At 44.1% G+C, this 8,623-nt stretch overlaps 1 pseudogene; it reads left to right on the forward strand.

Annotated features, from left to right (window-relative positions):
- Nucleotides 1-2,609: 2,609 nt before the first annotated feature.
- Nucleotides 2,610-4,585, forward strand: LOC147987358 (uncharacterized; annotated as a pseudogene).
- The last annotated feature ends 4,038 nt before the right edge of the window (nt 4,586-8,623 follow it).

An 8,623-nucleotide genomic window follows, 5' to 3' on the forward strand; every position in this document is an offset into this window, starting at 1 on the left:
GCTAGATCTAGGGTAATTAGTTAGCTAGGTCTAAAATTGTGCAACAATAGGGTTGGAAAGATTATTTTGGAGAAAGGAACATGGGAGGGAGAGGGATAGGGAGGAAGAAGTGAGTGAGATGGAAGGAAGAAGAAGTGAGTGTAGCCTCACATGTTGTGCATAGTGGGTTTGCCTCTTGTAGCAATTAGTGGCATGCCTAAAGTGTTGTGCACCACTAACAATCCCAACACTGGCAGCATGCAGTAGAAAGGGGACGCCACAAGGAAGTCAGGCCCACATCTCATATACTAATGTCCTGTCGCAATAGAACACGCGTCACGCCACTACTACAACCTATACTAGTGACGTGCCATGGAAGTCAAAGGACGCAAGTAAGCGGGGCCCACATGCAGGCCCAGAATTAATTGGCGGTGGCACACATCGTCATGCGGTGCGCCGCTACTAGGTTGATCATTAGTGGCATGCGGCTGGAAGCACACGCCACTAGTAAATTATGCCTGGTACGCTTCTAGGTGAACCTTATTAGTTGCGTTTGTCTCAAACCGCACCCTACTAGAATGATGTAATTGGGAAAATAGCTCCCATGCGACGTTGTTGGTGTGAACTGTCTCTCATGCGACCTCGTTGGCTGTAATAGCTCTCATGCGACATCTGCGTTGGAAAAAATAGCTCCCATGCGACACACCATTTACGCGGCTAGTTGGCTGTTAGTTAGGCTGAGGTTTGGTTAGGACACTGGGGGTTATGTGCTCTGACTGGTGGGGTCCACCTATGGCCACGTAGACAAGAGTCAACCGTCCACGACTCGACCTGGGACTGTGTGACCGTGCTCGACTCGCCCGTGCTGGACTGGGCGAGCGGCGCCGCCGTAAGCATCTTCTCCAGCAGCGGTTTCTTCTCCGCGGTGGTGGAGCGCATTTTTCGGCAGCGGCAGAGCTATTACGAGGTGAGCCCGAAACCCTAGTCCCACTCCCCAGAATTTTGGGGGATATGTGGCCTCATGCTGCCCTCTATTTCTTGGCGATTTAGAATCGGGCTCCATTGGATCCGGGGGTTGTTTCTTCTCCGCGGCCCGGTGGTGGAGCGCCTATCTCTGCAGCGGCTATTGCGAGTGAGTATTTTCCAAACACTACTCCCATTCCACTGAATTTTGGATAAATCTGTGGCCTCATGCTGCCCCTGTTTCTTGGCGTTTTAGAATCTCGATTGGATAGGAGATGGAGCGAGGGCTGGATGAGATGGAGCGAGGAGACAGTGCTTCAAATCGGTAATGCCACCCTCTTTTCTTGGCGATTTAGAATCGAACTCGATTTGGTAGTGACTGCTGCCGCTGCCTGCCATTGACAAAACAGGGGAGGTTCAGGTTCTTCCACCACATTCGCAATTATAGTGGAATTTTTTCCCTATAAAGCCAAGCTCAGTGATGGCAGTGTCCAAGACATTGATAGAGATACCACCGTGAGGTTGGATGTCAAATTTGTAGATGTTGATCCCCAGGAATTGGAGAGCATGAAGGAGAAGGCCGTGGGCAATTTGGTGGAGAGAATTGGGGAGAGTATTGTTTGGGGTCCAGAACAAGAGGTATCTCTGCAACGTTTTGATAACTATAATGGTGAATATGTGAGAATTGAAGATGGAGAATCCATGGTTGCTGAAATTGATCAGCAAGAAGGGTGGGCAAGCAAACAAGTAACATTTTATGCAGAGCTAATTGATCTGCAAACTCATTCCAGAGTTGGTTATGTGCAATCAAAGAGGGCTACACAGATGGAAGATGATGAGTGGGTTTCACAAAAGAAGATGTTGGCATTGTTGACTGAACCGACTGTAGTAGCTGAAGATACAGGGATTGATGCAGATGGAGAGGAGGGAACCCATAGTGCTAGGAAGATTGTTGTTGACTGGAATGTAGTAGAGTTGAATGAAAAAACAGATTTGGTCATTACACCAATATCTGACATTGATATGGCCGAAATGTTTGGCATTCAAGTTGATGACAAAGATAAGGAGAAGGATGACAATTCTTTGCCTGCTGAAGGTAACACAGGCCCTAGAAATGCAAATGAGGATGAAGAACATCTGATGAGAGAGGCTGCAGATGATGTGGATGATGCAAATGATAATGAGCTGGTTTGTTTGTATGACAAAGAGAACCCAATTATTGAGGTGGGAAAGTTGTGGCCAAGCATGAAGGAGTTTAGGATGTCTTTCAGGGCCTATGAAGTGAAAAAAGAGTTTGATGCCAAGACTATGTGGACTGATCGAAAGAAATTTTATGCTCGGTGCAAAGGTTAAGATGGTGGTGGCAATCCTTGCAAATGGTACTTGTTTGCCAGACTACAACCTGATGGAAGTACAGTAAGGGTAAATCAAATACCACACCAGCATACATGTATGACCACTTCACAGAGAGTTTCAAAGATGACATCACATCTTTGGGTTACAGAGAAGATTACTCCTATTTTAGCCAAGACTCCAAACACTACTGCAAAGAGGCTTAAAGTTGACTTGGAGAAGCTGTACCCCATCCAGCTGCAATATACCACAGTGTGGAAAGCAAAACAAAGGGCCATGAAATCATTGTATGGTGACTGGAAAATACATTTAGGATGTTGTATAGTTTTAAAGCAGAGGTGGAGAAGAGGTCACCTGGGAGTGTGGTGGAGATAGATACAGAGGTAACAGAGGATGGCAAGGTTTTATTCAGCAAGTTTTTTATGTGTTTGAAGCCTTGCATAGATGGATTCAAAGCAGGTTGTCGTCCATATTTGAGCATAGACTCATCTTTTTTGACTGGAAAGTGGAATGGTCAGTTGGCTACATGCAATGCTCTAGATGGACACAACTGGATGTTCCCAATTGCAATAGGAATGTTGCAATCAGAGACAGAGGCATCATGGATATGGTTCATGATGCAACTGAAAAGATGCATAGGGCCAGTTTCTCCTTTGGCCATCCACATAGATGCATGTAAAGGGTTGGAAAATGCAGTAAAAAATGTTTTCCCCCATGCTAAGCAGAGGGAGTGCTTTGGACATATGTGGATGAATCTGATAAAATTTTTTAGAGGAGATGAATTTGGGCGCATGTGGCCAGCAGCAAGATCCTACACCAGACAGACACATTCCTATCACCTTGGTAAGATATTGGCATTATGTAGTGATAATGAATTTGCTTCATGGTTGAACACCCACCATTCTCTGTTGTGGTATAGATCAGGTTTTAATACTGCCATAAAATGTGATCATATCAATAACAACTTGGCAGAAAGTTTTAACAACAAAGTGAAGGATTTGAAAGACTTGCCTGTGCATGACATGGTAGACCAAATAAGGATCATGATCATGCGTTTGTGGGAGTTGAGAGGAAAAATTGCTAATATTTTGGAAGGGGACAAGCTTCCAGCAGTGGTACAACAGGTGGTCAACAGGAGTAGAAATCTTTCACATCTATCTGTTGAGAAATCTTCCTTGTGGGGTGCTGAAGTTAGAGATACAAAGAGTGGCAAGAGGCATGTGGTAAATACTGAGTTGCATGAGTGCACTTGCCAAGAGTGGCAACACACTGGAAAACCATGTGAGCATTCCATACTTTTTTGGCATCTAAACCCAGGTTAAATATGCACCCATATTTGCATGAGTATTATTCAGTACAAAAATTCAAAGCTGCATATGCAAGTCCAATTCCTGCACTGACTGACCAATCTCAGTGGCCTGAGGTGGAAATAGAATTTACCTTCTGTCCCCCTATCACTAGAAGAAAGGCTGGGAGGCCTAAACAGAGCAGATTCAAAGCTTGGTTTGAGAAAGGTGGTTGTAGTAAGAAGGGGAAAAAGGAAAAGGAAAAGAATGATAAGCCCAAAAGGGCTCAAAAAGGTAACAAAAATAGATGCAAGTTGTGTGAGGTACTTGGGCACAGAATTGGTTCATCCAAGTGCATCTACACTCCTCAGAGGCCAAAGTATGTTTATGTTACTATTTTTGCAAGTTTTTGATTTTGCTACTTGTTCTAGTATCTAACCAAGTCAAATGCTTTATTTTTTAGGAGGAAGCATGCAGAAAAAGCCCCACCTCTTGTTGTTGAACAATGCTGGCCAGTGAAAAAAGCAGGACTCAATGGCTATAGACGGAAGAGCACTAAGCAGATAATGTTTGGTGACAAAGATATGGAGCTAACTGAAACTGTTACTGATGAACATGAGCTAAGTGTTTCTGTTTTGGACGATGTGATGCATACTGAATCTGTTTTGCAGACACTAGGGCAATCTGAAACTGTTGCAGATGAAGCAACTGTTGTGCTGCCATGCAAATCTGCTTTGACAACTGTGTTGCCATGTTTGGAGGTTGTGCTGCCAAGTGTTGAGTTGCAAACTGAAGTAGTTGAACAATGTATGCCATCTACTCAATCTGCAGAAGTGCAAACTGAAGAAGTGGGACATGGTCAGGTGCAAAAGTCGAGGGGGCCTAGTGGAGTTTGCAAGGGGCCAAAAAGCAAGAGCATCAGCATTAACAAACTATGCGCCGTGGAACCAAACGGTGGAAAAAAGCAGAAGAAATCGAGTGGTAGAAAGAAGCAAAAGAAATAGAGTCGAAATCATTCAAATTTGATGTGAAAACTTAAGTTTGTTGTCATTTGATGTGAAAACTTATGTTCTTTCATGTGAAAACTTATATGCTATGATGTTGATTTGACTTGAAATAAAATTCAAATTTGAACCGACATTCAAATTTGAACCTATCTCCAATATTTTTTGAGTTCATTTGTTTGTTCTGTGATGTTGCATCATTTTATGTACTACTATGCACTTTAGTTCATAAATCCAACCCTTTTTGTGAAGTCCAACTCATAGTCACTAAAAATGTTGTCCAAACAGGCTCCAAAGTAAGGGAAAACGGCCCCATTTCTAAGCAAGTTTTTTTCGACCTTCTCAAAATCACCCAAAAAAGATTTTCTTAGCTTATATTATACCTATATAGGATCAATACGAAGTCTCACCTTTTTTTGAATAAGTATTCATATTATTTAATTTATTTTTGAAAAAACACCCTTTAATACAAAGTCAGCAATAAAACAAGTTTAAAAATTTTAAATGCAAAAATAACTTCAGATCCTCCTTAGTCACTCTAAAATGAAGCTCCTTTGAACTCTATGCAACCTCAGTCAAGATAGTCCAATTTGTGAAGGTTTTTTCATGCAAAGATCATTAGATCAAGTTTATCATTTTATATCATAACTATGTAACATAAAAAGGCTATATGCGCAGGTTTTTCATTTTTTATATTTTTTTGAATTAGTTATACACATTTGAATGTTCGGTCAAACCTTTCAAAACCCCGTTGACTGCCTCAAAACCCTGTAACCCTAGCGCCAAACGTCCACCGTCGATCTAACCCTAACGCCAAACTGCGGCCGTCGGATAGGCCTTCTAGAAGGATTCCGCGGGGGCGATCCGTGGGCTCCAATCTGATTGGCCATCGTTTTTTCTCTCTGATGAACAGATAACGTTGAGCGGGGGAGCATCTAAGTGACCGTTGGGCCGAGCGGATCGGGCCCGGCAGAGCCTGGCGTGCGTGCGCACGACCGTCGAGAGGGGGGGATGGGCTGCATGCGAGAGGGTCAATGACATGTGGGCCATCCCTGTCCCATGCATGCCATGCAACGTCGCAGCCTAGCTATTCTTTGCTCGTGAACGCCTCGCCATTTGCATGCGGGCTTGCATGCACGCATCGACGCAGTAAAGCACGGCAGGGGCGCAACGTATAGGTACATCGCATCTAAGCTATTTGAAAGTGCGTTATATCGACTAGAGGGGGGGTGAATAGGCGCTTTTTATGAAAGTCTTCAAAACGTGAGAGTTGTGAAGACAAACAGTGAAGATCATGCCTATTACTATGCAGCGGAAGTTAGATTACACTAGGCCAGCCATGGTCATGTATTCAATAGAGTGAAAGCGCAATGACAAACAGCTTCAGTGTAATAAGGATCAGGTAGGAAGAAGTTATGAAGCCGAACAGATCATACATTCATGTTGTGAAGACAAAAGATAAAGCAAGCATGCAATGGCTTCACAATGAATAACTGTAAGTGAAAGGAAGTGAAGATGAAACCAGTGACACGTTGAAGACAATGATTTGTTGGACCAGTTCCAGTTGCTGTGACAACTGTACGTCTAGTTGGAGCGGCTAGGTATTTAAACCAAAGGACACACAGTCCCAGACACCCAGTCAAGGACACTTAGTCCAAGACACCCAGTCCTCACCGTTTTCTCCTTGAGCTAAGGTCACACAGACCTCGCCCAATCACTCAGGTAAGTCTTCAAGGTAGACTCCCAAACCTTCACAGACTTCGTTCACTGACAATCCACAATTTCTCTTGGATGCTCAGAACGCGACGCCTAACCGTCTGGAGGATGCACAGTCCTCAAGTGTAATAAGTCTTCAAATCACACAGACACGAAGACTTAAGTGATGCCCAATTTACTCTGGCTCTGGGTGGTTAGGGCTTTTCTCCTCACTGGGAATTTTTCTTTCAAAGGCTTCGAGGTGGGTTGCTCTCAAACGACAAAAGCCGTGCACTGAAATCTGAGCAGCCAACCGTTTATGGTTGTGGGGGGTGGACTATTTATAGCCACTTGGCAACCCGACCTGATCTGTCCAAAATGACCCTGGGTCACTGAGGAACTGACACGTGTACCAACGGTCGAGTTTTGAACTCACACGGCAACTTTACTTGGGCTACAAGTAAAGCTGACTTGTCTGGCTCTGGACAAGATTTTCTCTCAAAGTCTTCGCTCGAAGACATAGGATTTGAATTAGGCATCACTACAGTCATTCTGACTGGTTCTTTTGGACCCCACTTAACAGTACGGTGATTCCTATGACACTACATAAATGAAATAAAACTACGAAGGATCTAAGTCTTCGAGTTCCATAAGCTTCATAGGGAGTCTTCTCATGTCATTGTCTTCAATATGAATATCTTCATAAACCACCATTGTCTTCAATGTCTTCGTACATTTTTAGGGGTCATCTCTGGTAATAATACCGAATCAATGAGGGACTTCTACCTGTGTTTTCCTGCAATTCTCACAAACACGTTAGTCCCTCAACTAGGTTTGTCGTCAATACTCCAAAACCAACTAGGGGTGGCGCTAGATGCACTTACAATCTCCCCCTTTTTGGTGATTGATGACAAACTAGTTGAAGTTTTCAACGGGGAACATAATTTGTGAAATAGTAAAGGAATTTGTCTTCATAAGTTGCAAGGGCTCCCCCTGAAGATGTGCATATAAGTAATTTGCCTTTTGAATGCAAATGCACATGGCAGGTTGTACTTGTGGAGATCCACTTCAACTTATGATGACAATCCACTATGCATGTGAAAGTATATGAAGATAATGACATGCATAATGGAAAATGGACGTCTGCAGTAAGAGATGAGTGCAGAATTTATCGTCGCACATGTGGAATTTATCTTCGCATAACGGAGTGACAAGCAGGTAGCAGACGGCCATCAAGGCTAAGTGTTACAACTCAAAGAAGCAAATGTAGCAAAAACGGGAGTTGTAAGCACGAAGCAAAATGTAGCAAAATATAGTGGCACCCGCCCAAAGTGACCCGCACATGATGAAGACTATAAACATCATGCTTCTCCCCCTTTTGTCAGTGATGACCAAAAAGGTTTGAAGACATAGAGTTTTCTACGCGTTCCCAGGCGCAGCAGGGTCGGTGGAGTTGTTTGGTGGCGGTGCAAATGAGCTTGGTGCAGATTCGACGTGTGTTGAAGCAGGTGGAGATGATGCCGCATCGTCGTCTTCTTCAATAATCCGGGCAGACACGGTGGCAGCAGAAGAAGAGAATTCTGACTCTTCAAGTGATGGTGTGCTTCGCATCACCGCTCTTCTTGGAGGCGTGGAGTCAAATTGGAATCTCTCTTTGAAGCCATCCTCTTGCAGTTCAGCTTCATTGCTCATCATGGTGAGGCCTTTCCAAGTGCGGCGACAGGTCTCGTGTGCGACAAACGCATTTTTGGTTGCCAGATTTCTGATGCGATTGACGTCTTGCATGATGCTTCTCATCTGCCGTTTGAGCCAGTCGTGATGCCTATCTTGCTTTTGGTGAAGAGCCACAAGAAGCTCTTGGTCATTAAGTGTTCGAACGCGCTTCTTGGGTCTCTTGGCAGCTGTGCTGTCAGTGGCTTCAGTTGATGCAGGGGCATGTGTGGTGCCAGCCATTGGATACACTCGGGAGAGAGCTTCAACACCTTCAATATTTTGAGTGAAGCTCTGGTGTTCTGCATTTTGAAGACTTAATGGTTGCTTGCCAGGCTCTGGATATATTGCTTCAGCAGATGTGTCCACATCTGGCAAGAATATCCTATGGTTGCGGGCTGAGGGTTGATAGGAGATTGCAGAGTGAAGCTTGATCAGCCTCATAACCCAAGGAGCATAGAACTTTAATCCAAACAGTTCTGAGGCAGACGCTGCAAAGTGACGGATGAAGAGATCCTGTGCATTGAAGCATTTGCCATGTAGAATGCAGAAGATGAGAGTCTTCATTGCACCATCAATTGTAGCATATCGAGAGTGTCCCTTTACAGGCCATAGAGTCCGCCTTATGATATG

The sequence above is a fragment of the Triticum urartu genome, chromosome 2A (assembly GCF_056163025.1).
Source record: "Triticum urartu cultivar PI428250 chromosome 2A, HENAU_Tu73, whole genome shotgun sequence".
Lineage (NCBI taxonomy): Eukaryota > Viridiplantae > Streptophyta > Magnoliopsida > Poales > Poaceae > Triticum > Triticum urartu.